General features: G+C 41.0%; 1 protein-coding gene across 8 annotated transcripts in view; it reads left to right on the top strand.

Annotated features, from left to right (window-relative positions):
• The window catches only part of DLG2 (discs large MAGUK scaffold protein 2), a 1,656,639-nt gene that overhangs the window by 991,531 nt on the left and 642,361 nt on the right, over positions 1-22,747 (top strand). The window lies entirely within an intron of this gene.

Raw genomic sequence — 22,747 nt, 5'->3', positions numbered from 1 at the left:
GAATAAGATATTCCAGAATAACTCTGTAGTGTAGACATACCCTTAGAAAACATTTAGGGGGTAAATTACAGCTAAGTAAAAAACCTGCAGAACTTCCACATACCCAAGGCATTCTGTCAACATCAGGTGGACAGAACACAGCACTTCTGTTGACAGCGTTCTGCCACTCCCCTATGAGGCAGAATGCCTCTGTTGACAGAAAGCTTGTCTGCATGTTCAGGGGTGGGGGAGGCTTTGTTGACAGACAGGGCTTCTGGGACACCGGGCAGCCCTGTCTGCTGTGCTTCTGGTTAGTCATTGTGTCAAGAGAGTGACTGGTCATCCAAGAATTTTAGAAGAGCTCTTTGAGGAGCACACTGGAAAATCTATGTAGATTTTATATACATTTTGGAGCACTAGGAAAGTTCCAGAAGACTAGAAGAATGCTAATATTGTGACAATATTTTAAAAGAGTAAAAGAATGATCCAGGTAATTATAGGTCTATCAATCTAACATTGATAAGATAATGGAGCAGCTGACACAAAGCTCAATACAAAACAAAGGAGACTGATATAATTATTACCAATCCACATGGGTTTATGGAAAATAGAGCCTCTTAAACTAACCTGATATCTTTCTTTGAAGAGATTACATGTTTGATTAAGTGAATAGTGTGGATGTATTAGTCTTAGTCTTATAAGATATTTGATTTGGTACTTCAAAATGTCTAGATTAAAAAACTAGAATGATATACAAGTGACATGGGAGACATTACATGGATTAAAGCTAGCTGATAGGTCTAAAAATGTGATTGTGAATGAAGATCCTCACCAAACTCCTGTGTTTCCAGTTGGGTCCCACAGAGACTGATTCTTGGCACTACACTGTTAAACATCATAGAATCACAACACCATAGAACACTAGGACCGGAAGGGGCCTCGAGAGGCCATCGAGTCCAGTCCCCTGCCCCGACGGCAGGACCGACCACTATCTACACCATCCCTGATAGACATCTATCTAATCTGTTCTCAAATATCTCCAGCGAGGGAGATTCCACAACCTCCCTTGGCAACTTATTCCAGTACTTGACCACGTTTGTTTATGAGCTGAAAGAAAAAAGAAATCACTCAAGGTTTGCAGATCACCCCAAAATGGGAGAGTAAAGAAAAAGGTTAATAAAGTAATAAGGTAAATAATAATGTTAAGGCAGGTCAATGATATGCACAGTCCAGATTCTTTGACAATTTGGGTGCATGTAAGCAATATGCCTTGTAATATAGTCAAATACATGCATATAAAAGAAAGAATATAGGCACATTTAAAGGATTCAGGACTCTGTCACTGGAAGCAGTGTCCCTGGAAAAGATTAAGGGATTGTGGCGAATAATCTGCTTAACACGAGCAATGCCATGCTGTTTTCAAAAAGACTAATGGACCTTTGGAATCTTTAATAGGGGAATCTCGGAGAGTAGAGAGGTTATTTTACCTCTAATATTTGGATCTAGCACAATTGCTATTGCAATCTTGTGTCCAATTCTGGTGCCCACAATTAGAATCATAGGATCATAGAATATAAGGACTGGAAGGGACCTCGAGAGGCCATCGAGTCCAGCCCCCTGCCCCAATGGCAGGACCAAGTACTGTCTAAACCATCACGGATAGACATCTATCTAACCTGTTCTTAAAAATCTCCAGCGATGGAGATTCCACAACCTCCCTTGGCAACTTATTCCAGTGTTTGCCCACCCTGACAGTTAGGAACTTTTTCCTAATGTCCAACCTCAATCTCCCTTGCTGCAGTTTAAGTCCATTGCCTCTTGTTCTATCCTCAGAAGCCAAAAAGAACAAGTTTTCTCCCTCTTCCTTATGACACCCTTTTAGATACCTGAAAACCGCTATCATGTCCCCCCTCAATCTTCTCTTTTCCAAACTAAACAAGCCCAATTCTTTCAGCCTTTCTTCATAAGTCACATTCTCCAGACCTTTAATCATTCTTGTTGCTCTTTTCTGTATCCTCTGTAATTTCTCCACATCTTTCGTGAACTGTGGTGCCCAGAACTGGACACAATACTCCAGCCGAGGCCTAACCAGTGCAGAATAGAGTGGAAGAATGACTTCTCGTGTCTTGTTCACAACAAGGCAGAGAAAGAAGATAGATAGAGAAGGAAGTTGATGAATTGAAAAAGGTCCAGAGAAGATCCATGAGAATGATTTGAAAGATTAGAAAACCTGCCTAATAGTGATAGACTCAAGGAGCTCAATCTATTTAGTTTAACAAAGTGCATGCTGGGGCGTGACTTGATTATAGTGTATAAGTAAGCACACTGGAACCAAATATTTAAGAGTGGGCTCTTTTGTCTAGCAGAAAAAGGTGTAATGTGATCCAAAAGCTGGACGTTGAAGCTAAATAAATTCAGAATGGAAATAAGTTGTACATTATTAGCAGGGCAACTAATCACTGGAAAAATATAAAAGTCTGCTATTCTCCATTGCTGCCATTTTTAAAATCAAGAATGGAGCTTTTTCTAAAAGGTATACTGCTAAGAATTATTTTGGGGAAATACTATTATCTCTGTTGTATAAGAGGTCCAATGGGGTGATCTCACTGGTCCCTTCTGGCCTTGAAGTCTATGAATCCATGAAGCTGGACCTTGAAAACTTACACTGTTTCCTTTAGGGACGAAGATTCCAGAATGAAACTGGCAATAGTGCTATCAATTACCTTCAGGCTTGGAATGCCATTTTTTTTAATAAAAGGAAATAATTTCTCTCAAAATTACTATTTTTTTTTACTATCTCATTAATATAGTGGATGACGTCTAAGACTAATACTAGCTGACTTTATCTGTTACTTTCTAAAAGGCTTTAACAAAGTTCCTCCATGAAAAGCTATTATGAAAACTTAAATAGTCAGGGGGTAAAAGGGACAATATCTGACATGGACCAGATTCTGGCTCAGAGGGAGAAAACAAAGAGGCCATGTGTGTACACAGAGCCTACACAGGATAAGGGGTTGCCGACAAAGTGGGTTTTTGCTGACAGAACCATGTCTGTCTGGCTTGTTTTCTGCCAGTAGCAGCCTCTGCCAGCAGGGCACTCTCACAGGATTCTGCAAATTAGCCATGAGCATATGCAAATGGGCATCCATTTGCATTTTTGAGAGCCCTCACTTGCATCACGCTTGTGGCAGCAGCAGGGCTCCATGTAGATGTGGCCAGAAAAAATATATCATCCCTTTTTAACACAACAAAAAAATTTAATGAGGTAATCCGTAATCTGTGATGTGTAATACAGGTTGAAACTCTCTGTGCTTTCCATCCATTACAAATTAAACTTCTCTATTCTGGCGCCCTGGGGACCTTACCGAAGCCAAACAAGAGAATTTGTCCGACCATAGGAAGTCAGTATTGTCTAGCTGCATTACCAATGCTCCCAATTCCTATGGGGCTCTTAGAAGACATTTAGGGACAAATTAGAGTTAAATAACAGCATGGAACTCTGAGAGCCAGGAGTGGGGTCTGTAAGCAAACTTTATGGGACCACAGGAAATGTGGCCACATTCATAATAAGAGGACAGACAAAAAATTAAAATCATGGTGGATGCCAGATGTTGCTGGACTAGAGATTCAACTTGTACTATCAGAGATGTAGCCAAGTTAGTCTGTATCTTCAAAAACAAAAAGAAGTCCCGTGGCACCTTATAGACTAGCAGGTATTTTGGAGCATAAGCTTTTGTGGGCAAAGACCCGCTTCATCAGATGTATTATGTATTATACCTGTACTGTGCATTTTGTGTGTGTGTGTGTGTGTGTGAGAGAGAGAGACAGAGAGAGAGAGAGAGAGAGAGATTCCAACTACCAATTGAGGATGATTAATAATCACCTCTGTCAGAGGCAAGATATTGAACTAGATAGATCCCTGCATGATGATTATGTTCTAAATACTGTTCCCATCATTCTTCCATAGTGCCTTCTGATATCAGCTGCACTGATTTCTCAGTGAGCAAAAAGATGCAAGAGGAGCCAATATTTTCTTTTGTGGGCTGATTAAGGTTGTTCTATAATGTTTAGGGTTTTTTTTGTTTGTTTGTGTTTCTAAGGCCAGGAGACATCATTAACATCTTCTAGCCTAATCTCCTGTAAGAAATGAGCTGAAGAATCACCGAGTGATTCCTAACTGAAGTGTTGATTAGTAAACCGAGAATGTTCTCTCCTGTATAAACAAATGAAGGAGAGAAAAAAAGAAGATAAAATCTGTTTGTACCCATAATCCTTCTGTGAAAATTTGGCACGCTGATTTGCATTTGGCATTGGTTCTTGATAGTTGCCATAGACAATGAACTTTTACATAGGCTTTCAGCTAAACATTATTGCTAATATTTAGTTAATGTTACTTAGTTTCTATTATGTGAAAATGGAACGAGTTTAGGGGCAATCATTGTCTGGTGGTTACCTTTAAGAACTAAGAATTTGGAATAAGTAACCACGTTTAACACTACCTCTAACACTAGGATTTTCCCCTACAGGTGGTGACATTAGAAAAACCTTGGTATCTCTTAGAAGCGGGGAGAGGTAGGCAACAAACAGCTGTGGGTTGTATGCCGTTCATTAGGGTGAGCCCCCGGCAGATTGCCAGATGCTTTATTTACCTCAGCATCTGATGGTATGGCCACTCACAACTCCCGTTGTCCATGGCTTGCCTTTTCTAGCCAATGAGAGCTATGGGAAGTGGCAGCCCAGCCCACACCAGTTCCCGCACCTCCCATTTGCTGGGAATGGAAGACGATAGCCAATGGCAGTTGTAAGTGGCCATACTGCACATGTGCAGGCAAATAAAGTATCTAGTGATCTTCTAGGGGCTCACTCTACTGATTGTCGTCCTTCCATTGGGCAGGCCCATCAACAAGGGCAGGCAAAGGGGACAGTTGCCTCCAGGCCCAGCATTTCAAAAGGGCCTGGAGCTGTGGCCACTGCTGCTGCCAATATAGTGGGGGTGGCGGCTGGAGCTCCAGGCACCTTTTAAACACTGTGGAGCGCTGTGTTGCAGCTTGGAATGGGACTCCGAGGAAGTGTAAGGGGAGCCTCAGGGCTGACTGGTCTAAGCCCTACTCCTTTCACCCTTGGTTCTACCCCTTTCAGGCACAGAGCGGGGTCTCCCACCTTGCCCTGGGCCTGTGGTGGCTATTGACTTCTTTGCCCATGCCCTACCTTAGCAAATTCTGACTTTTCAACGCAATAATTATTTCTGGGTTTGGATTTTGGAAAGAGAACACTGCTTTGTGAAGAGACACTGAGGATGAGGAAACGAAACATACTGAATTACACTGATTCTGTCTCCAAAGTTTCAGTAACTGTCTCAATCTCTCTCTGTAAAACATAAACAAAATAAATGTTCTAACCGATGGAAGCCTGAGATCTGCTAATGAGCTCAGATTTGTCATCATGTCTACTCAGAGCGCACAGCAAAACCCGTGCCAAGAACAATGTTCTAATCTACCATTATTTATTATTAGATGGCACTGGGAGTCCATGAACAGTGCATACGCCTTCTCTTCATGGTTAATACTCTATTTCCTTCTGTCACTTGGTATCTAGTCTCCTTTTATTGCTAAACCCTTTGATGACATAGAACTAGAGAAGGCAGCAAAGACATCTGAGACGCAGGCATTACAGGCATGATTACACAGATCACGAAAGCATTTATGCATGAGATACTCTGCATGTATTCATATACAAAAAACAGGCTATGCAAGATACTGCACTCCCATGGTACTAGTAAATCATTCATGGATAATCTACACAAAGTTTGGCTTTTTTGACTGTTCAGTCATTAATGTGTTACTATTGTGAGTACTTGATTACATGGCACTCTGGTTTTTAAGATGCAGGCATCTTCCAGAAATGTAGCACTCTTGTTTAGTGTTATTGGAGAAAATATGTGCATGATAATGCTTTTTTATAGCTTTATGTTTAACATTGTTTATGGTTGATGGAACTTCTTTCCAGTGCATTGAAATGGCCTGGAGAACTAACTCTAAACCAGAGATATCATCTGAAGTATTTTCCTTGTGCTTTGTAACTGGACACTTCAGTCAGTTCAGGGTTTGAGCCTTTCTGTGTGGGTGGGTGTGATTTCAGCTCACATAGAATGCTGCTGGTATTAATTGTGAGAATCTTAGACTTCAGAGTGGCTAAGGAGATGTTGGTTGCAGCAATAGCAATTTTTCATCGGAGTACTGAGCTTCTGCATTTCCCGACCTGCTGGGTACTAATATTTCTCAGTTTTAGCATGATACTAGTGCTAGGTGGGCTTCATTGGAGACACATGGAGGAAGTAAAATTGCAGAAAACATCCAGTGTCTCTCTTGTTAAGGGCACATTTGTTTTGACTTATGCTTAAGAGTTACAACATAGTTTTAAAATCAAATAACAGTTTATTCATCCTCCTTATATAAGTTATTTTCCTAAATTATAAAAGACTATAACATAGGTTAGCTTAACATCAGTCTACCATGAAGACTTGAAATATTGAATCCTGAGTGTTTTTTTACTGGTTAAAGGAAGGGATGTGGGCATCTTAAACAAGCATTAAATACCTCTATTAGTAAAAGTCCAATTTAAGTATCAGCTTGTTTTCTTTGGGGACAGCCAGAACAGTAATATGAATATATATCCTTGCAAAATTAATTTTTCTTTGAGAAAGGTATTGTCTGTTTACATTTAGTATTACTGTTGCAAGAAATATTTCTACAAGAGAAACAATTTATTTCAATAGCGGAAATTAGTCTAATTATGGATCTTCAAGCTAGTGATTTTTCATTATCTATTTGAAATTCTTAAGCTTAGTACCAAAGATTTCCAGCTGCTGCTGTCACACACAGCAGCTGTGCTACATTAACACATCAGAAAAGTTTAATCGGGTATTTTTAACATTCTTTTTTTAAAATTGAGAGTTGATTAGCATTTCACCTCTCAAATTTTTTATGGTACTTTAACAACCACTGTCACCAAACCCTTGTCTAGCTCTAAGTCTGTTCCTCTGTCTAGTTTCTAAGTCCATTTCCTGATGTCAAGCACACAAATATTAAAGTGAACTCAAGAATAAACACTTCTATCCCCCCTCCTTCTGGAAAGGCTGTTTCTTAAATATATGTTATGTGTAGGGATTCCAAGGGAGGGCTCAGCCTAAGAAATAGGTTTCATTATTTCTTCTTTGTTTCATGGTCATTCTTGTGGCCCTCATGCTGCTTAATAAAAGGAGGACAGTCATTGTTGCTAGGATCTTGTGACTTAGTTTTACATTTTACTCTTTTGTGTTCAGAACATTTACCCAATTACCCTGACATTGATCCGATCAAATCAACATGATATCTTTGTTTCAAATAAAATTACAAGTTTGGTTAATAGAGGTAACAGTGTTGATATCATATATTTAGACTTTGAAGAAGTTTTTGACTTGTCCTGCATGACATTTTGATTACAAACTAGACTGATATTAAATTAATATTGCACACATGACATGGATGGAAAACTGGTCACATTGATGAATCTCAAAATGTAAGTAAAACTGGGGCATCATCACCAAATGGACCTATTTCCAATGTGATCTACAGAGAGTGGGTCTTGGCTCTACTTATTTCACATTTTATCTGTGACCTGGAAGAAAACATAATGTCATCATTGATAAAATTGGCACATAGCACAGAAAATGGAAGAGTAATAAATAACGAAGAGGACAAACCACTGATACAAAGTGATATGGATCACTTGGTAAGCTGAGCACACATAAGCAATATTCATTTTAAGACAGATAATTGTAAATGTAAGAATGAAGAATGTTGGCTATACTTAGATGATGTAGGATTGTATTCTGAGAGTCAGGCACTCTGAAAAAGATGTGGCGGGTTTTGGTGGGTAATAACATGAGCTCTCAATGACATTCTGGCCAAAAAAAGTCTAAGGCAACCCTTGAATATTTAAACAGTAGAATCTCAAATAGCAATAGAGAGGTTATTTTACCTCTACATTTGGAATACCTTTATAGCTGCTGGAATACTGTGTCCAGCTCTGATCCCAACACTTCAAGAAGGAAGTGGTACATTGAAAAGATGTACAGAGATGATCCACGAGAATGATTAAAGGATTAGAAAACCTGCCTTGTAGAGAAAGACTCAAGGAGCTCAATGTATTTAATTTAATGTGGAGCTTAAAGGGTGGGTTGATTACTTTCTTCATGGATTTCAACTACTTGGCAATGAGCTCTTCAATCTAGCAGAAAAAGGCTGAACATAATCCAATCGTTAGAAGTTGAAGCTTGACAAACTCCAACTCAAATGGTGATTAAATTTTTAACAGTGAGGTAATAAATCAATTGGAATAACTTCCCAGCGGTCATTGGGGATTCTAAAATATATGTTCTGGGTATTGTTTTGGGGAAACTCTGAGGCCTGGGTTATATGGGAGGCCAGACAAGATGATAAAAATGGGTCCTTCACAGAATTTGAATCTAGGGGTATTGCCCCTGAGAGTGGGAATGAATAAATGCTTCCCACAACTCACCTGTTCTCTTGTGCTTTATAGAGTCAGCACATGTGCTAATTTTATCAGTTACATTTTGTACAATGCCTGCTACACAAGAGCTCTGTCTCAAGGCATAAAGGAGATAAAAGCCATGGAAAATAATATTTTTAAGTATTGAAATATCCTTCTGCTGCAGACCCAAATGTAAATCTCTGATGCAGTTATGAGTGTATGGAAGGTGTGGGTGGGTTAATATCATTATTGGACCATCTTCTATAGGTGAGAGAGATGAGTTTTTATTGAACCAACAGAAGTTGGTCTGATCAAAGATACTATCTGATCCACTTTGTGTCTCTAATATTCTGGGACCAACAAGACTACAAGTGAATTGCATAGTCACAAAGTGATTTTTTTAAAGCCATCTGGCACTGGCATTTCCACTGAAAATCTAACTCCTATAGGCAGATTCATAGATATGAAAAATGTAGTAGTAAGTGCATATTTTCATGAGACATGCCATACCCTTATCTGTGTACTTAATAATACTTTTTATCATCTGATCAGTTTAGCAGCAGTATGTAATGTTTTATACAACAACATGCTGATCAAAACAGGGCAAGTATTTAGGTCACTTATTTCCAGTGAAGGCTGTAATACTGTTGGGTAAAGGTATTTTACAATGGAACCATATCCCTCCGTAATTTGTCTTGGTGGGATGAGAAGCAACCCATCTCTCACTGGCCCGTATACCCAGAGAAATAGGCTGGGTTTGTTTCCCTGCATCTGGGGCTGTGTCTACATTATGAGATTAATTTAAATTTAAGGCAGTTAGCTCAACATTACCAGGTGACTCTTGTCTTCACTGAAAATACCATTAGCTCTATTTAGGGTCCACTAATCTTGAGATTACAAATTGGCAGTTGCCTGACAGCTATAGTGTCAAGCTTGAATTCAGAAGTTCAGTTAAAGGCCAGTGTGGTAGCAACACATACTAAAATTGAATTTATTAACCTCCAGAGGTGTCCCCTATTTATCTCACAAAGCTATGCATGTTGCACTTGGCTCGCAGATTCCTGCTACTACTGGGAGCTGGGAAACTGACCAGGCTGCTGCACTCCTGTGGTTGGAGCCAGGCACCTTGTGGCCAGGCTGATGGAGCCAGTGCAGAGCCAGACAACCCTGGCCGGGCATATCCTGCCGCAGGGGCCCAGATGCCCATGGGCAGGCACACACCCCGCAGGTGCCCTTGGCCGCCTGCAAGCAGGCACCCCCAGCTGGAAGGCTAGGCTCCAGCATCTTTGCCACCAGAGCCAGTGAGTGGCAGGGTTTTGGGTTTTTTGGAGAGGGCTTTTTTTTAGGGGGGAGCAGGGGGCAGGTTGGGTGTTGTTTGAGGGGGGGAGGTTTTCAGAAGGCTTTTTGGGGGGAAAGTTGGGGTGGGACTGGGGCTGAGGGAGACTGCGGGGAGGGGAAGTAAACCCTCACATTTAAGGAACTATGGGAACGAACAGACAGCCCTATAAGGACATTGTATGGAGGGTTTACTATACTAGTGAGAGCCAGGAAATTGACAGGGGCTGCTGTGCTCTCAGTTTCTTGGCTCCCCCAAGCTGCTGGACCCAGGAAACTGAGAGTGCTGCTGCTCCTGGCTCAGAATGCTGGGCTGAGGGAACTGTGGGATAGGTGCCCCCAATGCACGGCTGCAACAGTCAATGTTTGGTGATTGCAGTGTGGAAGCAATGTGTCAAATTTGTTGGGAGCCTGTGGGAAGTGAGAATACTCAAAATCGAATTTAGAAAAAATGGCGTTATAAAATCGATTTTAATCAATTTGAATTTAGCTTCTAGTGTAGATGTAGCCCGGGTATTGATGAAACACTCTAAACTCTGGGGGTCTGCCTTCCCCAACGGCAGCTTAGTACGGTTACACCAGTAGGGACTTGCCCACTGGGTCCTCCAAATACTCTGGATTGGCTTTAAAGTTGCAATGCAGTTACAGTTACCCTTCTTCTTGAGGAACATCTCAGCTGTTTGCAAGACCCTGAGACAGAGCCCGAGCATTGGAAGCTGTGATTAAGAGGTTTCAGATCATCTTATCCTCTCATCATAGTAGCTCCTCTCCAGTTGCTCCTCTTGCCGCGATCAGATCCATCTGTGATATGGGGAGCTACCATCTTGTTATTAGATTCAAAATAATTAATATACCCCTGCCTGGGTAGTTGCATTTATCTTTATCTAGACTGCTTGAAAGGATGCACACACATACATCACTAAGTCAAATTTACCTGCTTCCACATATGCCTAAAAGTGGGGGAGAACCTGCATGGCCCAAGGCCTCTGCAGAACTGGGACCAGTTTCCCTGCAGGACTCCCTTATTCCCTGCTGGTTCAGGGGCTGCTGTGAGCTCCTCAGGCTTGTGCTTGTTTCAGCTTTCTGCATGGGTGGGCTCAGAGCAGTATGGGTGTGGGTTACTGGCCTTCCACAGCTTGGCTCCATCCTTTCTCCATTCACTCTCCTTAACTGGGGTCTCTGTAACTCTTGTTCCTGTAGATCATCTCTGATTCCCCAGCCTTCCCTGCTCTATTTGGGGCAGCTGTTAGCTGTGTTCTGTGTGGTCCTTCCTGGTTGGTTGTCACTTTATGGTGGGTTTCTTCTCTTTGCACTGGGCACCTCGTGAACCGGCTCCCTCACACTGGTTGCTGTCTTTTTTGGAGGCTCCCCTGGCCTTCCTTATTGTAAGTCTGTAATTCTCCCCCTGGCTCCTGGCCACAGCTCCCCCTGGCTCCTGGCCACAGCTCCTGCACTTGCTGGCCCTCTTCTGTCAGTGCACATGGAAATCGGGAACTGAGTTGGGGCTCACACTTGACGAGGCAGCCAGGCCAATCAGAGTGGCTGGAATGCTGGCTGCTTCCCATTGGCCCTGCTGTGGCACTCTAGCCAGAGGCCTTGTCAATCACAAGGTCATGGCAACTCCATCCTGGCATGGGGCTAGATAGGGCAACTGTCCCCTTACATGTGTAGAGATATTATTTTAAAATTGCTACAGTAATGAGTTCATATATATATATATATATATATATATATATATATATATAAAAACGTGAGCATAGCTTAACTGGCATAAACAACTTGGTTTTTTGTTTGTTTGTTTGTTTTTAAAAAAAAGACTATTCCCCTGGCAAGAGAAACCATGGCTCTCCCAGGCTGTCTCTCAGCAAGACTCTGGTGTACTTCTTAGTACTAGTTCCTATACACAGAGAAGAGACCTAACAAACATGGAAAACACAGACAAACTGTATAGCTGAAGTGTCACATTTATGGGTAAAATACGGATTGCACTGAAATCCATATTTGTTTGGCCATTGACTTCATATGTCATGTGTGCATGTGTGAGAGAGGAAGAAATAACTTCACCGAGGCATCTGTTCATAGTACTTTATATTGCATTATTGGTACTTACCTGGTTTGTGCCCACTAATTCTTATTTTTTGTAGGACTGTTTCTCACATTGCAAATCTTTGGGTAGGATAAAGAAGTTAAGATTTCTGCTAATTAGAGCATGCCTAATTTCATACATCATTAAGGTACCTGATTTTCAAAGAGCATTTAGAATTTATCCATTTAGGTATCCCATAATTGAGGCATGCATAATCACTACACAGTATTTAAAATTGTGGTCTTTAAGAAAACCAACCAACCAAACACTCTTAAAACGAAAAGCTAAGCACATAGGGGCTATTATATTCATTGATTACAATTTGTTTTTCTCTCTTATTTGGATTATTATTTTTAAATAAAAAAAAGGAGATAACTCAAATCCATTCAGTTTTCTGCTGAATCACCAAACAAAAATCCACCCTTCCTTTCAACTAATCACTAAATTCCATCTTGATGTAGTCATGGCTGGGATGCTTTAGTTGGCAGAGGGCTAGACTAGATGACCTCCTGAGGTCCCTTCCACACCTTGAATTCTATGATTTTATGACTTCTGAGTTCTTGTTTTTTCTAGTGGCTTCAATAGCCTTTGTCTGACCAGAAGACCATAAGATCACCTCACCAAAAGTCTTTCTAATGGAGGATCTTGCTTTTGGGGTTGTAAAAGAGCAAGTCATGTTTCTCACATGCTATTTTTGAATCATCCTATTATTTTACAATAATTTGTCCTGTAACTCATCTGTCACATATTTCAGGAGGTATGCCACATCTGTAGAAGCACTGCTGAGTCCACCTTTCTGATCTTTGGCTCGCTTCCAGAGGAGGAGTCCTATTTCTTGCAGTTATTTTTCTGGGATCTGTCCTATGATGTTAACACCTTTAATGTACATTCTACTAATTTTTGTTTCATCACATTGCCTCATGCACTGAGGGTTCAGCAAAGCTGACAAAACAGTGGGATGGGAAGGGAAACAAGACCGCTGGGTCAGAGTACATGGATTTTGAATACAAGTGCACTTATCAAAAGTGAAAACTTGAAGAATGATCCTTGGTTACAGTATATAGGAAAAACAGCATAGAAAGGAACAGTGGAGTGGAATGTAAAGAAAGAGGGAAGACATTGTCACCCACAGTTTTGCCATAGAAAAATTGTTATGGCTTCTGGGTGCAAAAGTGAACCTATCTGTGAATATTTTAAAGAAATTCATTCTGCGGGTGAAAAAGGAATATCTGTTGCGTGTAAGCAGTGCAAGATGATGCAGGGCCTAGCTGCAAGAAAGAAACAACAAAAACCGTTTATTTGGAGAAGATCATGCGGATGAAGATGTGGATATGTCTGAAGAACAACGTATATCAACCTTGTAGTGCATCACTCTTCAAGATCCTCTCTATGCCTTTTAGTGTAAGTATTATTTAACAAGTAAATTCCCAAGCTGTTTGCTATGTGGGTGTTGCTAGAAAAAATGCTTATCATAGAAACCGAGGTCTGGAAGGAACCTCAGGAGGTCATCAAGTCCAGCCCCCTACCTAAAGCAGGATCAACCATGTCTAAATCATCCCAACCAAGATTTTGTCAAGCCAGGACTTAAAAACCTCCAGGGATGGAGATTCCACCACCGCTCTAGGTAATGAATTCTAATGCTTCACCACCCTCCTAGTGAAATAGTTTTTCCTAATATCGAACCTACATCTCCCTCTCTCTAACTTGAGACCATTGCTCCTTATTCTGCCATCCATCACTACTTACAATAACTTCTCTCCATCTTCTTTAGAGCCTCACTTTAGGAAGTTGAAGGCTGCTATATAATCACCCCTGTTTTCTCTTCTGCAAACTAAATAAACACAAATCCCTGAGGCTCTCCTCATAGGTCAATCTTGCGTAATCATTATGACTTGTTTAATTAGTTAACTTGGTTTAGAATCTATTCCCCAAATATAAAATAGGGAAAGCTTCAGTAAGAGAAATCTAGAGTTGCCAGTGTCATTTTCTTGTGTTACATTACATAATACATCCCTTCTATTTTGGAACATCCCGGTGATCCATAATGTTGATGTCATAAATCTATTCCGTATTTTACTTTAGCTTACTCCAAAATTCTCACTCTCTGGATCGTGATAAATATTAGAGTGGTAGCTGTGTTTAGTTTGTATCCACAAAAGCAATGAGAAGTCCTGTGGCACTTTATAGATTAACAGATTTTTGAAGCATAAGCTTTCATGGGCATCCCCAGTCCCCACCATGCTGTGAGCAGGGGCACCCCAGCCACCCCCCATCGGTTTAATCAGTTAACCGGTTAATCTTAGCTTCTAACCAGTTAACCAATTAAATTGGATTTTCCATCTCTAGTTTCGGTGGGAGGTAGGGTGTTGGAGAAGGCTGGGAGCGGAAGTCTGGCTGGGAGTGGGGGTGCAGGAGCTGACCAGGGTCGAGAGAGCTGGGTGCGAGGCTCAGGACTCCCCATCCCAGCGTATACACTGTTTTTGAATGAAAAGGTGTTGATGTAGCTTTTAAAAGGCTTCTTCATTGGTAGAGTCATTGTGCTTATTTTATTTTTTTTTAAGTCACTGCATGACAGTTGGATGCTTCATGCATGTGGCTGTGCTTTAGCCAATCAGAATGCTGGTTTGGGCAAGTGTCAATGGAGTGATGAAGTACCGAGTAACTAACTGCTTCCAGAAATGGTAGCGGAGTAAAAAGTACAATATTTTCTTTCAAAATACTTGAGCTAAAGTCGAAGTTTCACAAAACTAAATTACTTGAGAAAAGTACAAATGCCAGAAACTTCATACTTGAATACTGTAACTAAGAATTTCTATTCTGTTCTTTTCCAGCTCTGGTTTTTAGTGCATGCAATTGTCTCTTTGGTTGTTGTATGAAATAAATACATATACTTTGCAAGAAAAATTAACATTTTAAACAAATCTGAGCTCATATTAGCGTTCAGAAAATATTTTTAAAATCAAGATGTTTTCAAAATAGAGCTGTTCAAACACACACAAACTAACTTTGTTTTTCTCTATCATGTGACTTGAAACTCCAAAACCTATTAAAACCATTCTTCAGTGGGGATGTGGGTGGGACTTATTTTTTCAGATGATTACTTCCACACAGGTTTCTATCCATGGTATCCTATGTTGAAACTAGTAGAGTTACAAACCCATGAAAAATATTTAATGGTGTAGCACCTGAACTTTAACTGTTGCTGCCTTAATGGGAAATGTTAGACTGAAATAGGTTTGGAGCTGACCTGAATGGGTTGTAAGGTTATGTAGAGATTCTTGCTGAAGTTTTATACTTTCACATTGGACTTATTTAATGCTTTGGTGTTCCTAAGTGCTTTCCACCGGCTAGCTTATCTTCTCGGCAATCAAGGTGTGGGAGCTGTGGCTTATCCTGGTTTGCACATGGAGAATCTGAGACAGTGAGCTGTAGTGAAACCGAGATTGGTGTACAGGAATTCTTGGCTCCCAGTATTGTATTGAAACCCCTAAACTGTGATTTCTCCTCTTTTCAGTTTTAATAAATACATTTCATATTGTGGATTTTGTGACTTCCCATAACTGTTTTAAAACATTCAAAAATGCATTATTGCATTGTTGATTGGTTTTTACAATTTGAAATTACTCAGTTAATTTAAATCTTCTATTTTAATACACCAGAGGGTTTTTTTTAACCTCATTAAACATTTTTCAAAAAAGCCTTATGGAAGTTAATATCTGCCAGAACTTTTAAAATTACACTGGAGTGACATTTTAATATTTCACAGAGAAGCAGTTATCCATCAGATAGATGAAAGGTACAAGAATGAAGTAGCAGTTAAGTAATTTATCAAATACCCTGTTGGAGACTGGCGAAGTAGATATGTGGCACTGTATTATAACAAGTAATCCTTCATGTTTTGTGCTTTAGAGCAACATGTACTATTAGTAGTCAGGCAAATGTACCTGCAAAACACATGAAGGTATGTTGTTCCTTGGTGTATACAAGTATGAATATTCAGTCATCAGAAATTGGAGCAATATTTTTTCTTGCCATAGTAGTGGTTATATAAACTGATGCCTGGATTTGATACAGAGCTGCCGTACTTCAGTAACTATGCAGATACATATTCAATGTGTAAGCGAGAGTTTGAGTTGTAGGATGGACAATCTTCTGGTACAAAATAAGCAATTTTTTCCCAAATGTCAAAGCTTTTCTGTATACTCATATCCTGTATTTCTGAGGAAAATAGTTACCTCACTAAACAGTGTAAAATGTGTGTGATGGTCTCTTTGCACACATCCTTTCCAGATTGTAGTTCCTTTTGTTGATGGTTATGGGAGAGTAGAAGAAATGTGTGATTACTGTTACACTGGAGTTCCTCCTCATGAAGTTTTGTAGGAGGCAGTGGTGTACGAATTTCGAAGCATATACATCCAATCTTCTCTTGTACTCCAATATTCTGCTTCCCACTTATGTTTTATAGTCCGTGGCTTGTCCATTTCCATTGTATGTAGAGTGGAATTAAAAGTAGCAAATTGTCCTTTTGATCTGCCCATTGTGTTGGAATCTTTGAGATTAATTTTGAAACTCAGACCTGGGTTTCTGTGTGGCTACCTTGGCTGTGCTTTGGAGCAGTAAATAAGACTTCCATGTATTTTATCAAATCTGGGCCTTGAAAGGTCATGTTGCTGGGCAAATACCTCTTCTACTAAAATGAATTCCAAATGGAATGGTTGCATGGGGCATTTCCTGTAAGCTGAGTGTTTGGGTGGCCACCCAGGAGAGAGTCAGGTGCCACCCAGCTGATTAGAAGTGTGCCCACAACTCTCAGCATGTGTTTTTATGGTGGTACACATCTGCACTTGCCTCGGTGCACATAAAATTTATTTCACCCATGGACAGAAAAAAATTAGAGGGAACATTGGTGGCATGTTGAACAAAAGAGGAAGCATGTAGGCATGTTTTATGCAGCCTTAGCTATAATTGCTTTCAAAATGGAGGTTCTAAACTCTCAAGTTTTAGAACATAAATCAACTACTTACTTTACTGAGTGGAGAAGAAACTTCATATGGGCAGTTTGTTCTATAATAATCCACTTATTCTTCCATCTTCCTTTGTAGCAACTGGAACTAGTCAATTTGAGGTAGGATAAGCCCTAGATGAGCCGCAATGATATGGTAATTCTTATGTTTCTGTGAACCTACACCAATTTTTAATCACTGGTTCATCTAACTTTAAGCAATATGTTATTTCCCTGAACTGTAACCGGAAGCAGCTTAGGACTAAATAGCAAAAGAAAGGTTTATTTAGGGCTCGAGGAACTGTGCAATATTTTGACTGGTGTTGTATGGAAACAAATATCAGCTTGTACCAATAAGTAAGGGAGAAAGACAACTATGCAGAGGGAGGAATATTGAACATGTTCACCTTTTTCTTCCCCACCACACAAAGGTTCTCCTCTGAAGACTAGCTTCCCACCTCTCTGTGCAGTTATGTTGGTGTGAGTGGTGGGGAGATCCAGGAGACTGAAATGTCTGCCTTGCTTCTTGTTTCCATTGCACACACATGTTTGTAGGAGCATTTAGCCCCATCAGTGACTGGCTGCCAGTTAATAGACTAGAAACACAGCAGTTAATCAGATGCAGAAAAATAAGAGCAGGATGTTGGTGGGAGGGGACTGGGAATGGAAGGGTATAACATCTGCAGATATCATGGCCATTCTGGTTATCCCAAAGTAGCCAGGGATTCTTTGTACCTTTGTGCCCAAATTATTACAATAGTGTGTAGGGTGTGTACCTCGGTTTCATAACAGTTTTCTATAAAATGTGCCTGATGAGGTATTGCTTGAAATTCAATAACTTACCAGTCAATAATAGCAAGGTGAGGTATATGTAGGAAGATATGTAAACCTTGAATTTCTCTTGTATGGTATTACTAGCATATGTTCAAACCAGACAGCCATCTGAAGGAAAACGTTACATGCATCTGTCCTAAACAGACCTGTCCTAAACAAAAAGATGCATTTTACCTCAGTTGACATATAAAAAGTAAACAGGGTCTTTGACAGAATGGTGAAAGAGTGCAGGAAACAGAACAATATGAAGTTTAACAAACACAAGTGGGGGAAGAAATATGGAGCCTCCTTTGCTACCAGACTACGGCTACGTCTACACGTGCACCCAACTTCGAAATAGCTTATTTCGATGTTGCGACATCGAAATAGTCTATTTCGATGAATAACGTCTACACGTCCTCCAGGGCTGGCAACGTCGATGTTCAACTTCGACGTTGCTCAGCCCAACATCGAAATAGGCACAGCGAGGGAACGTCTACACGCCAAAGTAGCACACATCGAAATAAGGGAGCCAGGCACAGCTGCAGACAGGGTCACGGGGCGGACTCAACAGCAAGTCGCTCCCTTAAAGGGCCCCTCCCAGACACACTTTCATTAAACAGTGCAAGATACACAGAGCCAACAACTAGTTGCAGACCCTGTATATGCAGCACGGACCCCCAGCTGCAGCAGCAGCAGCCAGAAGCCCTGGGCTAAGGGCTGCTGCCCACGGTGACCACAGAGCCCCGCAAGGGCTGGAGAGAGAGTATCTCTCAACCCCCCAGCTGATGGCCGCCATGGAGGACCCCGCTATTTCGATGTTGCGGGACGCGGATCGTCTACACGTCCCTACTTCGATGTTGAACGTCGAAGTAGGGCGCTATTCCCATCCCCTCATGGGGTTAGCGACTTCGACGTCTCGCCGCCTAACGTCGATTTCAACTTCGAAATAGCGCCCGACGCGTGTAGACGCGACGGGCGCTATTTCGAAGTTACTGCCGCTACTTCGAAGTAGCGTGCACGTGTAGACGCAGCTTACATGTTGCATCTTTGATTGCTTTACATTGAAGCATAACCCACAGAAAAATCTACTTCAGAGGTTTACTGAACTATAAAAGAAAGGGGCAGAGATCCCTAATTTGTCTGTTTCAATTAAGAAGGCACGTTTAGCCCAGTCAACATCTTGCCGGAAGACTGTGGGTGAGAAAGTCCACCTCTTTAAAAGAAAAAAAAAAGCCTTGAGTCAAAAATATCACTAGATTAAGTTTTAGACTTTCAGATGTGTTCACTTTTGTTTGCTTGTAGCTATTTTTAACTTGCTCGTACTTGAATGTACTTAAAATCCCATTTTATTTTGTTAGCCATTATTTAATCTCAGCCAATCCCGGGCTGTGTTTAAAAATACAACTATCTGGTAACTTTAGGTAAACTCACAAACGGCTGATTATTGGCTTTTTATAGGAGCCATGAACCTTAACATCTGAACTGTCCAGGAGAGGACTGGGCATTGCATACCGCACATTTTGGGGGAAAATCTGGAAGAGTGTGTTGTGGCTAGTAATAATCAAGGCTGGTTAAAGTAGAAGTGGAAATGCAGACATGCTGCTGTGGTCAGAGTTGTTGAATTCAAAATAAGGTTTACAGAATTCAAAATAAGCTGTCCGCTAATTTAAAATTATTTTGAAATTATTTCAAAATAGCAGTTTGGCTGTGTAGATGCTCACAAAGTTATTTTGGAATAGCGTACAGTGTAGACGCTAAGTAGACACAGACAATTGTCTGGTTATCCTGACCCAATTGAAATGAATGGGGATTGTTCTGCTGGCTCCTCTGGGGTCTGGATTTCATCTTGGGTGAAGTAGTTACTAATTCCACAGCCAGTCTGATGAAATTGAAGTGTGAAATAATATTGTCTGTGATTTTTGCATCCTCTGCCACCTCAGTGTCTTCCAGGCCCACTGATGGCGGGGCAAACAGGACAGTTGCCCCGGGCCTAGTATTGCAAAAGACCTAGAGCTCCAGCTGCTAATACTTTAGCAGGATTGGTAGCTGGAGCTCCGGGCCCTTTGAATTGCTGCAGCAGTGCTGCTGTGTCATAATGCATGGCTGTGAGAGCATGGGGGAGGAGGTCAGGCAACAGACTGAGTAGCACTGAAAGCCAATTTCCCTAGGCCCCCCTCCCACCTTGACCCAGGGCCCACTGACATCTTCCCAGAGGACCACCATTTGTTGGGGAAATAGGAGGTGGCAAGACAGAACCTTGCCGTTTCTTTGTTGAGCTGGGGAAGATTCTTGAGATCAAAATCATACATCACTCTGGCTCTAGGAGTAAATTTGTCTTGATCTGAGTCTGAGTAAACAACTGCATTAGCTTTATTCTTGTAGTTTGTCACCAGAAGTCTCTGTGACAGTCTTTCATGTTCATTTCTACCTATCTTTTGTTTTTTGCCTCCTCTGAACATATTTCATTTAAGATTTCCAAAGGGGGCTATGGGTATCCACATCTCATTGATACCTGCGAGGAGATGGAGACTATAAGGTGCTTTTCAAAATCCTGGTCATATTATACAAAGAGGGCACTTTCTATTTTCACTCATTTTATTTTTCAGTCTTCAGTAGCAGAGCAAAATTCAGGAAGGTGATTGTCTGATTATCCTAAAGCAAAACATCTGTCTTGACTCTAATCTTGCTCGATTATCCTTCCAATGAGGCATTCTGATTAACTTGGCATTTTTAAGAAAGCAATTTGTGTCACAGATCTAATTAAGGAGTTTATGTAACACATAAAGTCTTTTACCTTGTGTGTGTGTGTGTGTATGCAGTTCCATCTCACCTCTGTTCCAATACTACAAGCTTTCGGTATGCAGCAATCAGGCAGTTACTATTTCTTCCTGAAAACAGTTTCTTCCCTTAAGAAATGTGAACAACGGTCACATCATTCCTTTGTCCTGGTAAGGAGAATGTCCATCTTTATATTGCTACATCTTTTTATACCAGCGTCTCTAAGTTTTGCAAAATAGTAATTATAGATTCATAGAACACTCAAACTGGTGTACTAGAATACTATTGAACTGGAGAGATCATCAAGTCCAGTTCCCTCCACTCATGGCTGGACTCAGCATCATATAGATTTTTGATTACACTTGTTGGACTTTTTTTTTTTCTTTTGGTTAGTTTGAGGAAGGGAAAGCTGGTGTTTCAGTTGGACTGGGGATTCTGTCCACATTTTGTTTGGATGATTGTGGTCCATATGGAATGAAGAGTGTAAGTGGGCTGGAAGTCTTTAAAAGGGAGTTGGTGGCTTCTTGGGGAGAAAACATACTGTATACATTGTGACAGATACTTAATTCTTCCTGAAACTGACTATTTTGGAAACAAGAGTGAATTCTGTTAAATGTGGCTACTTTTCTCAGAGGTATGCATGGTAGAGGCATTGTCACCAAGCTACATATAATATCAAGCTAACTATGGTGTGTGGCATGCATTGAAGGAAAATGGTTACCTTAATTTAAACTAGAGACCACCCCAGGGTTACATTCACATGTGTTTTATTAAATAACACTATTAGATTAAAAAAAAGGAGGGAATTAGCTTTCAAGCACACACCCACAAACTCATGCTGTCCTGCACTTATGCAGATGAACTCACACAGGTGAAGAGTTGCATAGGAACTGTGGAGGAAGCCAAGATGTAGTGCAGCCAGTAGCTGTGTCTACACTTGCATTTCTTTTTCGAAAGAGGCATGAAAATGAAGGAAAGTGAAAATGCAAATAAGGCACTGATTTATATATCTGACACCTCACTTGCATATTCTCCTCTTGAAAGAGCTTCTTTCGAAAGAAAAAAGCAGTGTAGGTGGGGCTCTTTCAATAAGAAACCCCATCTTCAAAAGAGCCCTTCATCCTATTTTGTTTCAGGAAGAAGGGTTCTTTCGAAGATGGAGCTTATTTTCAAAAGAGCCCCTTCTACTCTGCTTTTTTTCTTTCAAAAAAAGCTCGTTTGAAAGGAGAATACATAAATGAGGTACCAGTTATGTAAATCTGCACCTCATTTGCATTTTTATTTCCTTCATTTGCATACCTCTTTCAAAAGGGGAATGCAAGTGTAGACACAATTAGTGTGTCTGTCTGCAGTCCTGAATCGAGGGCGGTGAGCTGATTGTAGGACCCCTATGTCAGATTTCCTTCAGGAGCAGTCAGGACCATCCATCCTGGGAAGACGGGAAGGGGCCAAGGGCCCTGGGCCTCTTACTGCCCCTCCCCACAGCCAAGACTCACTTCTGTAGTGTTTGAGAATAGGTTGAGATTGTTTCGGCCCCAAGACCTCTAATCATTCGCTTTACCAGATAAAACTGCGGAGGTGGACGAGCGCCAGCTATCCTGAGGGAAACTTTGGAGGGAACCAGCTACTAGATTGTTCAATTAGTCTTTCACCCCAATACCCTGATCGGACAACCTCTTTGCACCTCAGGACCGCTACAGACCTCCACCAGAGTTTTCTCTGGCTTCGCCCTGCCCAGGCATAGTTCACCATCTTTCAGAATGGTGATGGTAATAAGAAAGCAGGGGAAAAGAGCTTCTATAGCTTTTCCCCATCTTTTATAAGGTTCAGTCCAGTCCCACTGCCCCAGGATGCTGTACGACCGAGTCATCACCACTGGCCCAGAATTCTCTATGACCATGAGTCATCTGCTAACAGCAGATGGGACTTTGTTCTTCTTTTGATGGGCCTTCTTTGTCTTGCAGTGCTTAGCTCTTATTACTCTCTGGCCAGCAAGATGTTGTCAGCTTGTTGTCCAGACAGGCTGGCTTCAGGGACTGATTCTATTACACAGACAACACACAATCACACTTTCCTCACTCACACAAAAGCTCACTTCAGAAAGAAAGAAATTTATTTTGCTAAAGGAATAATCAGAATTTCTTACAAGAGTTATGGCATGCATAAATGATTTCTTACAAACGTATGATACTCCATACAGACCTAGAAGCTGCTGCAAA

This window comes from Carettochelys insculpta, chromosome 1 (assembly GCF_033958435.1).
Source record: "Carettochelys insculpta isolate YL-2023 chromosome 1, ASM3395843v1, whole genome shotgun sequence".
NCBI lineage: Eukaryota > Metazoa > Chordata > Testudines > Carettochelyidae > Carettochelys > Carettochelys insculpta.
This window is presented reverse-complemented; position numbering and strand designations above follow the sequence as displayed.